This window comes from Euprymna scolopes, chromosome 23 (genome assembly GCF_053919585.1).
Source record: "Euprymna scolopes isolate OS-2025 chromosome 23, ASM5391958v1, whole genome shotgun sequence".
Classification (NCBI taxonomy): Eukaryota; Metazoa; Mollusca; class Cephalopoda; order Sepiida; family Sepiolidae; genus Euprymna; species Euprymna scolopes.
The window spans coordinates 46,986,456-47,001,455 of NC_136504.1; the positions used below are offsets into that span (position 1 = coordinate 46,986,456).

General features: G+C 36.0%; 1 protein-coding gene across 5 annotated transcripts in view; it reads right to left on the bottom strand.

Moving 5' to 3' along the window:
• LOC145245877 (phospholipid phosphatase 1-like) overlaps positions 1-15,000 on the bottom strand; it is a 427,048-nt gene that overhangs the window by 95,221 nt on the left and 316,827 nt on the right. Inside the window, exon 2 of one of the 5 annotated variants that reach the window (XM_080107595.1) lies at positions 8,956-9,167. The exons of the other annotated variants lie outside the window; for them this stretch is intronic. The gene's annotated coding sequence lies outside the window, so the exon portion shown is untranslated. The remainder of the gene's footprint in view (positions 1-8,955; positions 9,168-15,000) is intronic. 5 annotated transcript variants of the gene reach the window in all.

Consider the following 15,000-nt stretch of genomic DNA (forward strand, 5'->3'; position numbering starts at 1 on the left):
TCAATGGCGCACCAGGTGCTTCTGACGCACGTAAATGATTGAGGTTGCTTTCTTAGAGTATAGCAACGTCAATCTTTTGCAACAGAGATGAAACTTTCAGGTCATAAATGCATAAGTTGAGTGATAACAATGCAATTTACAATCCCCCTCTGATCCATTCTGGTGGAATTAAAAAGTAGGAGGAATTACTTTTGGAACGTATCTCGATTAAACTTATATATTAATGAAATAGTAACCAGATTGTTTCTACATTTTCTCATTGAAGAAATGTTATTTTCTACTGGAGAGCCATGTCCTCTTTTAAAATTTCTGAAACATCTACATGGTAAGCAGCTGATGATCTCCGTTTTTTAGTTAAAAACTTAAATTGAGGTTTGTTGTTTGTTTTCTAGCAATGTCAGCTTATGCAAGTGATATGTTTACGATATGTTAAACTTAGTATCCCTAGGAATTTAAATTGCATTTTTTAAATAAAATATTAAAAGCTTCTTTAGACACGCATATACATGATGGACTCTCCCGTAGATTTCGACATATGAGCTTCCAGCACAAACAACTAAGTTGCTCGGGAATCCACACAGCTGATTTGTTTATAGTGGTGAAGGCTTTGTGTAGAACGAATCATACTTTTTGGTATTACTGCTAACCTTTGTCGGTGCAGATGACTGACAGAGGACAGAGTATACGGTATACCGCAGATCTTTACATGAGAGTTACGTTCTCCTAGATGCATTTCTTAACGAATTTTGGCAACTCCTATCGCTTTTTTCAACCAAATATGAAGTTTTAAAGAAATGCCCTTATTTTAAAAACTAGAGACTATAAGCAGTTAAAAAAAAAAGAAGGAAAAATAGACATAATCTGTACAGTTTAGTAAGGCGCTAATGTTGCTTTTTGGTTGCTTTAAAGTATTTTGGTTTGCTGATATACCGTATTTCTAATTAGAAAAAAAAATCTGCCTATGTAATTTACGATGATGTCGTATGATCCAAAGTTATCAATACGCAATAACTTGTTTATCCCCACTAAATGGGTATTAGGTACCACCTTTGTATTATAAGATACCGTGGCACACAAACTAGACGGTTGAACCGGCTTTCTCCAAAGGAGGAAATTTCATGGGAATATAAAATTTGCAAGAATTCCCCGGATGTTTGTATATCCCCATCAAGGGAGATTACGACTTTATTTATTTATTTTTTTAAAATAATTTTTTTAAATTTTATTTCATTTTTTAAATTTTTTATTTTATTTTATTCTTTATATTTTTATTTTTTATTTATTCTTTTTTTTTAAATAATTTTTTTATTTTATTTTATTTTTTTAATATTTTTATTTTTTATTTTTTAAAATAAATTAATTTTTTTTTTTTTAGCGGTTGTTGTAAGGAAGTGTCGACATCTTCGAACATACACTGCCTGGTTCTCCCAAGCGGTTACCCATTAGTAAACATCAAATTCACAAGCGGTTCTCAGTCGTTTTAATATCCCCACCAGAAGAAATGACAACATTAGTTTTTTTTTCATTTTGAAGTTTTTGCTGAGAGTTGTCAACATCCTTTACATACAGTGCTTGGTATTATCAGATGGTTACCCATCTGGTACTGACAAGACTTAATGTTGCTTAAGATATAAGTTTCATGGAAATATAAAATCCACAAGTGATCTTTGGTTGCTTGAATATCCCCGTCAGGGGAGATGACATTTGGTTTTTGCAGTTCTTATAGGGAGGCATTGATATTCTACTACATAGAACGTCTGGTATTTCAAAATGATCACCCATCTGGTTATGAACGGGCTCGAAGTTGCTTAACGTCAGTGATCTAGCAAGAACGAGTGCCCCGTATATCGTAGACGTTACGAGCCTGTCTCTGTTTTACCGTTATTTCCATGGCAAGCGCTTGTCTGAGCTCCAATCTCTGCCCCCCCTCGCCAATCTTTCACGAAAAACACCCATCTAGCTGAAATCACTGTTAATAATTTTCTCCACTCTTTATCTGTGCGCAAATCAAAACGTAGACGCCATGAACAAAGATTCTTCCTTAGAAATGCACGCCCGTGGAACTCTCTTCCGTTTGCCTGCTTCCCCGCTGACAAAAAAAACTTGGTTGTGTTCAAGTCCAACATAAACAAATTCTTGATGAACCGCCCCCTTAAGTAATCCAATTTACTAAATTTCCATTATTAACGATTACTGCAATGCTATCTCATTCACTACTGTACACTCTATAACCCTTATCCTTCAGTGGCCTCCGGGCCTTCATAAGTGGTGACTCCTATGTAAAAAAAAACAAAAAAAAGAAACTATCGTAAACGGTGATCATGAGATATATAACAAAAGTAAAGATTTAAAACCTCATCATCACCGTATGCCGAAGTTGTTGAAGCATACCAATCAAAAGTTGATCGTAGTTCTCGTTAACAAAACAGATGTTCTAGAATAATATATGGTATCTTGCAATGTTTACCGAATCATAATGTTTCTGTGATTACCAAAGCAACGTACTTTTTTTTTTCACATTAAGCATCGTTCCCTTTCTGTTGTTGTCGCAAACAAACGTGAAAGAACTTCCTATCATAAACTGGTTTATGCGTATATCTATGAAGTTTAGTTTTTTTTTCTTGCCCTGACACTGATATTAAAAGCCTACCTTTTCTATTTAAAAGTTTATTAAAACGAAGTTTTTTTTTAATATACCCAGTTATGGATATGCGAGCGACTACTTACTTATTAGATGATTGGTTTCATTTCACTGTTATGCTTAATTCTATTTATGCATAGTTTCTACATTCTGCATAATTATGCAGCATTAAAGATGAAAACGATCTAGCACATGGAAATAATTTATATATATTTCTACATATTTCTCTCTTTCTCACACACACACACACACACACACACACACACATATATATATATTAAATTATTAATGAATATCAAATCTACACAGTAGAAATTTGCTATATATATATATATATATATATATATATATATATATATATATATATATAAGGTATTTGGACCTATAACCCACTTTCGATTTGGGTTTTAGTCAGAAAAAATTGCTGCTAAGGGGTAAAAACTGAAAACGAAACAGTTTACTTTGGCAGGATAAGTTGAATAAAAAAATTACTCTTACTGTTACTTTTGCACATGTGCAAAATTTTTAGTCTTTCGTGGCTATCTGTCGGTAGCTCAGACGATAAAGATACTGGAGAGATAAACAACGACTAAGGCTAGAGTGCTAAACGTTCTGGTTTCAATTCTAGCAGATAGTACCCAAGTCAAATTTTTTAAATCACTTTTGAAATCATTAATATATATTGGATAATAATCGATAGAGGATTGGCTCTATAATAACAAATAAGAAATGTGCATGAATTAAAATATAATATGTATGCGTAGTTTACGACTGGGCAACACCGGGCGGTCTGCTAATTAACAATAGAGATATGTTGGCTGTTGACGTTGAAATAAATAAACTTCTCATATTGAGTATGTTCTCGTTAGGCATCCTAAATCTTTACAAAGCCACCACTCGCCCATGGATGGAGTATTGTTCCTATTCACTTTGTCTCCCCACGAGGGCAGAATTAGACACCAGGGTCGCTTTTTTTAATGTGGGAGAAAGGAACCAAAATTTTAAATTGTCTTAGTCGTGAAGGATTTCACCTCCACTGACACAGAACAAGAAATTGAAGTGTAGCATCCGAGGCACAGATACTAGACTTTGAGTTACATAGTTTTTATTCACCCTGAAAGTTTGCAACGAAAACAGAAAATAAACAAAAAATTAGGCACAAGGCCATTCAAAAATTGGGGATGGGATGTCTATAGTTATCCTCATCACGGCACCTTTGCTAGTCTTGATTCTAACTAAAGTTCTCATTCACCACAATACCTCAAGTACATCGGGGGGGGGGGTCGTCCTACTTAAGATTTCAAAATCATATTATGTGTATGTGTGTGTGTGTGTGTATGTATGTGTGTGTGTGTGTGTGTGTGTGTGTGTTTTAAAGCAATAAAATAAATTTGTAAACATAAAATTTTATTTCATTGGCTTAGGATGCGGGGGTGGGGAAAGTCCAAAAAATATAATCAAAATGCTAGTAAGACCCCCCCCCCGAACCGTTTCTAGGACGTCCACTGTTTTCCGGTTTGATGTTGGCCGAAAACGAACAAGTCGCTCTCTATATGGAGCTAAAATTCTAGCAGATACTACACTTTGATCTTGGTCCGAAGGCTACAGATGTTATCGGCGGATGGAGTATTGTTACCTAATCTGGGCTGGTGCATCTACCATTAGTCTCTCCCTCTTAAATAAGATCGAAAAAAAAAAGGAGGAGTTTCAGATCTACTAGGTCTTGAATTATCGGCCAAGCTCCAATCTGTTTAATCGTCGCAATGTTGTATTCCTGTGTCTGCTTTATATGTTTTTTTAAATGGAATGTGCTCTGATGAACTCATAGCACTTGCGCCCTCTGGACGTAATACTCCCCACTAACCAGACAAGCAGTTCTTTCTTTTTTATTCAATTTTTAAAAAATTTATTTTCGTTTGCTCTTATTAATTTTCTTTTCTTCTTCTTTTTTTACTCTATTTTTCTTCTTCTTTTTCTTTCATTCTTCTTCCATCTTTTATTTCCTCCTCTTCTTTTTTTTTTAGTTCTTTTGCTCATTCTTTTTTTTTTGTATTATTCCTCGTTCCCTCTTTCCCTCCCTCCCCCTTTTCTCCACTTTTCTTTTACAACTTCCCGATTTCTTCCGTGTAATCTCTTTGACAGCCGTTTATCGTAAATTGTTCCTTTCTTTACAACTTGTTCTTGTTTCATCTTAATGCCCATTTTCTTACTCCACCCCTATTCTTTCCTGGTGCTATCAGATGAGGCTGTCTGAAGATCCAGGCTTCCTGACCTAAAATGCACCAAACATTAATGTTTTATTTTCCCTCTGCAAAATCATTTCCTGCAAAGTTAAAACAAAAGTAATTTTCTCTACAAAACAAAACAACCAAACCAAACCAAACATCATGAATAAATATTTAAATATATAAAGAACTTGAAGCATGAAACATTTTTCAAAATGACTGGAATCAGCATTAAATAACCCGAAAAGGGTTGATATCCCGTAAAAAAAAAAAAAACGAACAAACAAACAAACAAAAAAAAAAACAAAAAAAGACAAACAAACAACCAAACCTAACACAATTAATAAATATTTGAAAATATAAAGAACATTTTTTTATTAAAATTTCTTTAATTTATTTTCGTTCGCTCTTATCAATTTTCTTTTCTTCTTTTTTTTTTACTCTTTTTTTTCCTCGTTCTAAGCTTAAAAATTTTTCTTTTCAAAATTACTGAATTCAGCATTAAATAATCCGAAAAGGGTTGATATACCATAAAAGAAAACAACAATTTCTACTCTCCTATTATCTTTTCTTCTATTCTTTCATTCTTTCTTAACCCCCCCCCAAAAAAAAAACCCCTAAGATTGTCCATTGTCTTTCTATTTCACTGGCAATCCCAGATAAGCAGATTTCGATTAAAGTGCTGGCACCGGCCATTAAACATTTATCAAGAAACAAAACAAACGGGACACCAAAACGCCAAACAAAGATGGCAGCGTACACGCACGAAAGTCATATTTTCTTACCTTCCGCCAAAGGAGAGCGGCAATAAACGCCATTGGGGTTCAAGTATCAAAACCCTTGTCTAAATGTTTGCTTAAAATTAATCTTCTATATGAAAGCGAAAAGCAAACGTTAAACAAATATTAACGCAGGCTTACGAACCAGAAGAAACAAAAGGCTCGACATTAGTGTTTTATAGATATACTATTTAAAAACAACATTAAACAAGAGAAACATGGTTATCTTTAGGGGGAAATGTCTTTAATGGACCGCCATGAAAGAAGAAGATGTCTAATCATCTAAAAAGTATGGAGACAAGGCGTGCTGTGTGAGCAGTGGGCGAAAGATGGACGATCCAAATTTGTTGTTATTCAACATTATTCTATGCTGGTCATAGTCAAAACGAAATCTTTTAGTCTGTAACAGTGAAGGAGTGGAACTTTGCTACTTGAGGGGTTAGTGGAGGGTATGTACGTTGAGGGGGCACAAAAGTTATCAGTTCATCAAAGTACATTCTATTAAAGTACTTATAAAACTGGCACAGAGATGCAACATTTCAGTGATGGGACAGGAGTTGGAGCTGGGCTGATAGTGTGGGACATTGGAAACTCTTTTCTGAAAGAGAGACTAGTGGTAGATACGCCATCCTATATGTAGCAAGAATGCTCCATGCATGTGCAAATGGTGGCTTTTTAGACATAGGATACTTTCTGGTGTGAATGATTTTCTAGCACGGTAGAAGGAGCCCATCTTTGCAGCAGCCTTTGGCATTGTGCTCAATGTATTTGTTCAAATTCACATTGTCTGTGAATGTTAAGCCGAGGAATTTAAACGATGAGCTCAGCTAGGATGATAGTAATGGCTATCGGTGCTTGAGATCATTCCTTACTTAAATTGTTAAAGGACAGTAGTTTTATCTTCGCATTAAATATTCCCATCGATGTATGACTATATTCCGCTACAGACTTATTTTCTAAGGTTTCTGTAGTTGCCTTGAATATGTATTCGTTTTTTTTTTTTTATCTCATGTCATCAGTAAATATATCCATCTCGGACAGGTCATTTAAGAAATATCAGGAATAATAAATGTCCAAGGATCGAACCATGGGGTACACACCATAATGTTGTTTGGATGTACGTCAATTGAAGACAGCTTGGGTTTTTCTCTTGTTTAAGAAAGATATGATTTTACAGGGTGAGTCATAGGAAACGGATATTTTTTAAAGAAAACAAAACTCTGCGAATATTTCAACAACAATTTTATAATGCACATAAAAACATTTACTAAACTATGCTATTATGGAATAATGAATGTTCTAAAGAAAATACTACATCATGAAATATTTATTGATTAAATTTTAATTTTCTTTTTAGAAAAAAAAAAAAAAAATTTTATTTGACATTGTTTGCTGCGGACATCGAGACACTTATTCTTCTGCATTATCACTGAACATAACATCTCTTCCCCCACCTCCCTCTCTCTCTGTATTTACATATTTTCCACTTGCGTATGCTGTGGCACAAGGCCGAAAGATGGGAAAGTACACTAGCCCTACCCCACCCCAGAAAGTGCATTATGGTCTCTTAAAAATTGCCTTGGTACCTTCGTTGCCATTCTCTGATCAGAACGCTTCAGGCAGTTCACATCCTCACTTTAAAGAGAGAAGGCAAAGCCTGGGAGAGTGGACTTTCTATGACTACACAAAATTAATATCTCAATCAGATGGAAAAAAAAAGGCTACAGAATTTGCTTTGTCTCTGTGGAACTGCTTACTGGAGACAGACGAATACTCAACTAGTATGTTAGGCATAAGAAAAGAGACAGCCTTCTTCGTCCCTGTCTGTCTGTCTGCCTGTCTGTCCGTCCGTCTGTCTGTCTCTTTCCCCCTTTATGTGTATATGATAAAAATTATGGAAATAATATTCCTTCGGGCTGAGATCAAAGTGTAGATGGATACATGTAGCAAGTCTGTGTGTACGAAAAAGAACTAAATTTGAATACGTGTCCCCCCCCCCTAGGTGTGGAACACGCAGTTCCATCAAGTGTAATCAATTGTTAGCCTCTTAACTAGCCAAGTGAATGCTCCATCCCTCCCAAACTAGGAAGCCTCCAAGATCCCCATCCTCTCCTATCTGCAGTTTTTCTTTTCACCACTCACTCTAAATTTCACCCATCCTGGAGAGAAAGAAATCAATCACTAACACCCTCCCCCTCCCCCAAGAATTTTTTCTTTTCTCCATTCTGTCCCGTCTAGAGGGCACCCCGACTTAGAGACTGTCTCACAAGAGCTCAGGTTCCTTTACAAACCAGAGCAGAACGGGTGGTCTATCAACTAGACGGGGTTGGGAGGGTCCTACTAACCACTTTTGTATTTTTTCTTCCTCTACCCTCAACACAAACTAATTAGCGTACCATTATTGTTATCTTTTTTGTTTTTTTACACGCCAATAAAAAAATGTTTTAAACAATTGGATTCTAAGTAGGACGTCCCCCAAATACGAAAGGGCGAATGCGGTATTATGGTGAAAGAAGATACTAGCTTAGAGAAACTTTTGTTTTGTTTTGGAGTGACAAGAGTGATCAACGACCCCAAATTTTCCCACCTTTTGAGATGGCCTTGCGCCTTTTTGTTTTTTTGTTCTGTTTGAACTTGCGTTGTAATTTTAGTCCGAATAAAAGATTTAATATCTCAAAGTGTAGTATCAGTTCCGATGCTACATTTTAGTTAATTTGTCCTTAGTCAATATCGGCGAAATCCTTCTATAATTAGTCAATTTTTATTTTTGCAACTGACAGAGTGCCTTTTTTGTTTGTCCCCCCCCGCCACATTAAAAAAGGTCTTGTGTCACATTTTGCTCTCGTGGGGAAACAAATAAATACAATATTTCAATGTAATGGAAAAGAAAAGTCAAAATTCATCAACGTCTTTTCGTCATTATTTCAAGACTTTCTCAGGAAAATAATAAGAATAAAGATGACCTATAAAAAAGGATAAGTTACCAAAACTTTTCTTAAAATATTATGTTCATAAATTTCCAAGGGAGGTAATTAGTTTGAAAATCATTGATTTTTTTTTTTAAATCACAATAGCTTTACATTAAAGCTATGTAACGCAAGTTATAGCATTTAGAGTTAGATTGAAAGCTGTCGGATAGCAGATAGTTTTTCACTTGTACATTAATAAATTACCATGCATGGAAAGTACGAATTATTCTGTTTGTAAACCAATATATTCGACACTTTTGGTCGGTTATCATGAACATCTTGTTTTATAGCTTGAGCTGTTTAAATGAGAAAAAAAGGGTTGAATACAGTCAGCAACTTACAACCGGAGAAATCATTTCGCTGTGCCTTATATTCGTGGACAGGCAAAAGGTTAAATCACAAGTCGCTAATGTTAATGTTCCCTCGCAGGTCAGCTTGGGTCACTTTCAGGGTGAGAGGTTGACGATGCTGATGGGGCGGAGCAATGTTCCTTTTTTTTTTTTTTTTTTTAAACGGCCTGCCAATTTCCCACAAGAGACGTCGAGGTACTTACCTAGAAAGAGAAGAGAGAAGAGACATTTTAATTAGGTCCCTACGCGTAAAATAACAGTAAAAGTTTGAAAAAAAAAACAAACAAACAAAAAGCAACAAAAAAAAACAAAACAAAAGGCAAAAAAAAACCCAACAAAAACATAACAAAAAGCCCCTTCCCTTAAAAAAATAAAATAAAATAAAATAATAATAATAAGACAAAATAGATAAAAAGTCACTTAGTTAAAATCTCGCTCGGTCATAGGGCAGTTAACGAGAGTTGGCTCGTTGCCTGTGATTTGATTAAGACAAACCATTTGTGGCTAGTGCCGAAAGAAACGTGAACAAACCAATTTAATTTGCTGACGTAAAGACAAACATAGTTATCTCCCTTTGACTACAAAATAAGTCGGGCTATATAATTTGATAGAAGAGTACAGAATTGCTCGAATGTCCTGTTACCACCACCAAGAAGTAACAATAAATAACGATCACAAAACAACCACCAACTACTTTCCTCATTCTCTATCTGAACCTAAAACTAAACAAAGATTCCATGAGCAGAGTTTCTTTTCTAGGGCTGTCCATCTGTGGAACACAATACCGTATATCTACTAAAACTGTTCTATCAATAAATCTCCATTCTTTCAAAGAAAAAAAAATCAACTCCAAGACTAATCTATTTCTGACAAAGCCTCTCTAATTATCCCCCTTTCTTTCTGGTCCATTTCGGTCCCGTCCTCTTATGTTTTCTTTAGTTTCCTCCAATGTACAGAAACTGCTGTACATCTACTGATACAACTCTCGTCTATTCTTTCAACGTGACCATACCATCAAAGTCTACCCTTCCAACACACAATCCCGTATATTGTTCAGATTTAAGCTTCTTCTGAGCTCATCGGCGCTAAGCCTGTCTTCAAGACTCGCATTGCACATCTATTGTATCATTTTAATATCTGTTCTCCTCATGCAACGCATGTACTCAACCCTCACTCGTCAGGTTTCACTTCCATACAAACTCACATTGCGTACAGATGCCTTCAAGTGAATAAACTACACCCAAGGCATGTGTTTGGTATTGCTGCACTATCTGTTCCTCTATCTGATTGCTTTTTGGCGAGGCGGTAACAAGATCTTTTGGACCATCCTTAGTTTAATAGAAGTAATATCGATGTCTCTGTTCAGTCTGAAGAGACAATGGACACCCCTGTAAGAGTAGTTACGCATGTAATTATGTTGTGAAGGCTGTGCAATCCCCTACCACACCTCTCATGATAGGCCCAAGACTGGAAACAATGTCGATAATACCGGAGAACACATAATGCACCTAGAATTAACAAATGGTCACCCATTTTAGCACTGACCACGCGCGATGTTGCTTAACTTCGGTGATCTGATGGGGACCAGTGTGTCGACGTGATTATGCCGAATATATAGTTAAATAGAAGTAGTGGTACAGTGGTAATAGGCATTAACTGTGGACTCTGCGAATTGTGTTCGAGTTCTCTCGGGAAGACTGCATTGTTACATTAATACCATTTTTACTTTTTTAGTAGTCAGGTTAAAAATAATGAAAACAAAATCATGTTAGCTAATGCCAGAAAGCCCGATTTCAACATTTGGTGCAAATAGACTTCAATCTATATCTGGCTTGTACATCAGGTTTCAGTCAGGTATATCGCACGGTCTTTATATTTTATTGCCGGTCAATTATATGTGGGGACACTTTAATGATCATCTCATCAGTGTGTTAACCCTTGATGAGTTTCACAGAATCATGCTCTCACTCCGCATTTGTTTTTTTTTTTTTGTTTTTGTTTTTATATCTGTGAAAAATCCCTAAACTATATCTGAATTGAACAGGGCCATCACAGCTGAAATAAGAAAACGACCAAGAAAGATTATTGTCATTCGAATTCCAATGTCCCACAATACATTAGAATTCATTTCTCGGCAACGTGACTGCTGCAAGAATTGATACTTAGTGAGATTTTCGACCATTTCCGCTCGCCTCGCTCGGCTAGATCAACGTCTGTCCGTTTTCTCCGCCGCTTTACATCAGTTTTGTATGTTTTATTTTTTCTTCCATTGCTTGTTGAATTTACTTGTTTAGTCCCTTGTGTCTTTCTTTAACGATAACCATGAAATAAAAACCAACAGTTGTTATTAATAAGAACTCAATGGTAAACAGCCGCTGCGAGAAGGCAAAGTTATTTGCAACTGTGAGCGTAGGTGACGGAGGGTATTGAAAATCTGGGGGGAGAATCGTTGTCAGACGAACTCCAGGAAATACTTGTTTTTGCCCGTGAGCGATCACCAGTAAAAATCAGCGAAAGAATTCGTGAGCAAATCAATAAAGACAAAAAAAACAAACAAAAATGAGTTACTTCTTCGTGTGTGTGTGTGTGTGTGGGGGGAGAACAATCGGAAATACTCGCAGCACAAATGAGTCAGCTTCGTTTTTCTTAGGAAAATCCTTGGCCTACCTTCTCTAGCTCGGCATACAGAATTGGAATGAATGTGGAGGAAAAAAACGAAACGTAAGAAGAATTATCATTATTTTGAATAAGAAGAGGAGAAGGGGGGGCTGAAGAAGAGGAAAAACAAGAACAACAAGAGGGTGAGGAGGAGAGTAGAAGACGGTGATGGAAAAAGATAGGGAGGTAAGAAGAGGAAGAGAAAGGGTAAAGAAAATGAGAGAATATATATATACATATATATATATTATATACATATATATATTATATATATATATATATATATTATATATATATATATATATATATATATATATATATATATATATATATATGCGTGTGTGTGTTTAAAATAATTTTTAAGACAATTCACAAAAGAAAAAGCAAACTGGTTTACAATCGTTTTAAAATTATTTTATTTTAAGATTGAAGCAGTATTACAGAAAATATCTGAAAAAAAACCCCCACAAAAAAACAAAAAAAACAAACAGGTTTTTTTTCTACAAATATTCTCGACTGTGAAATAGACTATATTAAGTCTAATATCTATATAATAAATAATGAAGTATTTAATTGGGAATGAAATGTACTTAACTACATGTTTGTATGTTTTATTGGTTCGGATTCTACTCGAGTTTAAGTAGGTCATCATGTTGTATTTGAATGATTGTCAGCCATCTTTGAATATGGCTGCCTTTCTCACGAATTCGCAACATTTATGTTTGTGAAAAATAGTATGATGTTCAGGAGACTATTGCCTTTCATTTGCCATCATTTTTTCTTCCACCACCCAACCGATGCCAAAGAATCAAAAAAATTATACGGATTTTGATCCTCCTTACATCAGTTTTATTTTAGTTTCTTCATTGCTAGTTTCAGTTGAATTTACTTTTTTAGTCCCTTGTCTCTTTAACGATACCATCTTTCTGAAATACAATGTTTTTACTATATTTCCATGCAATTTAAAGTTAGCTACTATTTTCTTAGCGTCGTAATTTCTTGGACAGTTGTCGATGTATATCTTCTTTCTGCTATTCTAGTCTTCGTACTTTTTGCACTAGCTTTTTCCTTTCATTCGCTTTCGTTTTCTGTCCATTCCTTTGCCTTAATATTTACTTATTTTTTCTTCTTCGCCATTGTGAAATTAACCCCCCTTTGTTTCAGTTTTTTTCCCTCAGATTTTACCGGTTTCATTAAGAGGAATAAATTATCATTTTTTTCTTTCTCAAAATAGAATGCGTTCGTTTTTACCCGTTTTGTGATTCCGAGTTAACTTGCTGTCTAGGCAAGATGTCAATTAGCATTTTTCGCAACATTGTGTGTCTAATTACTTCCTTTTTTGATCAACTTCTTATTTCAACTTTTTTTTTTGTCTTTCAAAGCACATACACAAAATATACAAACAGCGCTATTCTTTCTTTGTTCCGCAGCGTAATTTTGCTTTCTTAACGTACGAGGGGCGTGCAATAAGTAATGCCCCTCACCCACTTTCAGTTGTCTGATCTAGCTGAAAATTTGCATGTGCAATGATTTATATCTCTATGGGTTATGTGGCAAATTATAGCTCTGAACTAATTGTGGTTTCTGTTTTACAAGTGTTTGAACTGAGTCAGGTGTAAAATGGAGCCTGTTGAATGTCGAGCAGTGATCCGGTTTTTGTATTTGAAAGGACGCACACCACAGGAGACTTTTGATGAAATGAAAGAAACTTATGGTGATAATGCCCCATCATATGACCTTGTAAAACGCTGGCATCGCGAATTCAAACATGGCCGGAAGTCTGTGAAAACAGCTCCCAGACCTGGTTACCCCCTCTTCTGCCATTGATGAGGCATCTGTCCGTCAAGTTGAGGCTGCCATTTTGGAAGATCGGCGCATTACTATTCGCCAAATAGCCCAAGATGTCAAGATTAGTACAGGTTCTGTGGAAACTATCATTCATGACCATTTTCATATGCATAAGGTGTCTGCTAGATGGATTCCCAGGTTGCTCACACTATTCCAGAAGCGAGAACACGTCGAGTGCTCGAGGATGAATTTGGAGATGTGCCCAGAAGATAAGTCAAAGTTTTTCAAAAGACTGATTACACAGGATGAAGCCTGGGTCCATCACTATGATCCAGAGACCAAAACCCAGTCAATGCAGCGGAAGCACTTGGACACACCACCTCCAAAGAAGGCAAGGGTGCAGCCCCCCCCCGCTGACAAGGTCATGCTCACAGTCTTCTGAGACCAGGACAGAGTAGTGATAACAGATTTCCTGGCAAAGGGTACCACAATTACAGGAGTCTATTATGCTTCACTTCTGAGGAAATTAAGGGACGCTATCAAAATCAAGAGGCGGGGCAAGATCAGCAAAGATACACTCTTGCTGCAAGACAACGCTCCGGTCCACAACTCGCATGTCGCCAGATCAGAAGCACGGGCGTGTGGTTATGAAATCCTTCCCCATCCTCCCTACTCTCCTGACCTTGCACCCTCTGACTTTCACCTCTTCCCAGCCATGAAGTTGTTTTTGAAAGCGTTTCCCAGATGATACAACCTTGATTTCTGAAGTCACGAGAAATGCATAACTATGGGTGGTTCCTATGTAGAGAAAGACATAACTATGGGTGGTTCCTATGTAGAGAAAGACTAATAACTGTGCCAAGTTTCGTTGCTCTAATACTATGGGAAGTGGGTCAGGGGCATTACTTATTGCACGCCCTTCGTATCTTCCATTAAAACAAACAAACGGAGCGGTTTCATGTCATTATTTAAAAAATAACCTTTCTTTCAATACTTTCAAATTTTTTTCAAAGGAGAAAGGGTCATGAAGTATGTACTTTCATTTTCTTGTACACATAATAATTAATATAATGATTAACATCGACACCGATGTAAAAATAAAATGGAAAGTGTAATCTTGAGCTTGTGGTTGTATTAACCTACTAGTATGACCCGTGGACAAGCGTGGCCCGGCGGAAATATGCCATCCCCACCTGTAAAAAAAATAAACAATTAAACTATGGTTGTTACTGGGAGCTACTTAGTCCCATTAAAATACGGGCACTGACACCCGTGGATAAAATGAATGTATCGTGGCGAAGTACCGACGCATTTCATATATATTTATATATTGAAGTGTGTAGCTTCCAAATAATAGCGTTTTTTATATTATTATTTGTTCCGAAGAAAAAATACGGATTGTTATAAAAACAATATGTTGTGGAAAAAAGGTTATTGGCAAAAAATAAGTTCGTTTTATTTCGTTCAATGAACTTCCGTATTTGTTTCTTTTTCGGCATAATAATTAAAAAGAAAAAAAAAATTAAAAACAAACGCAACTGTTTGGGAACTAGCCTCTTTAATTTAGTCAAGAGTTACCCGTAATTTTTC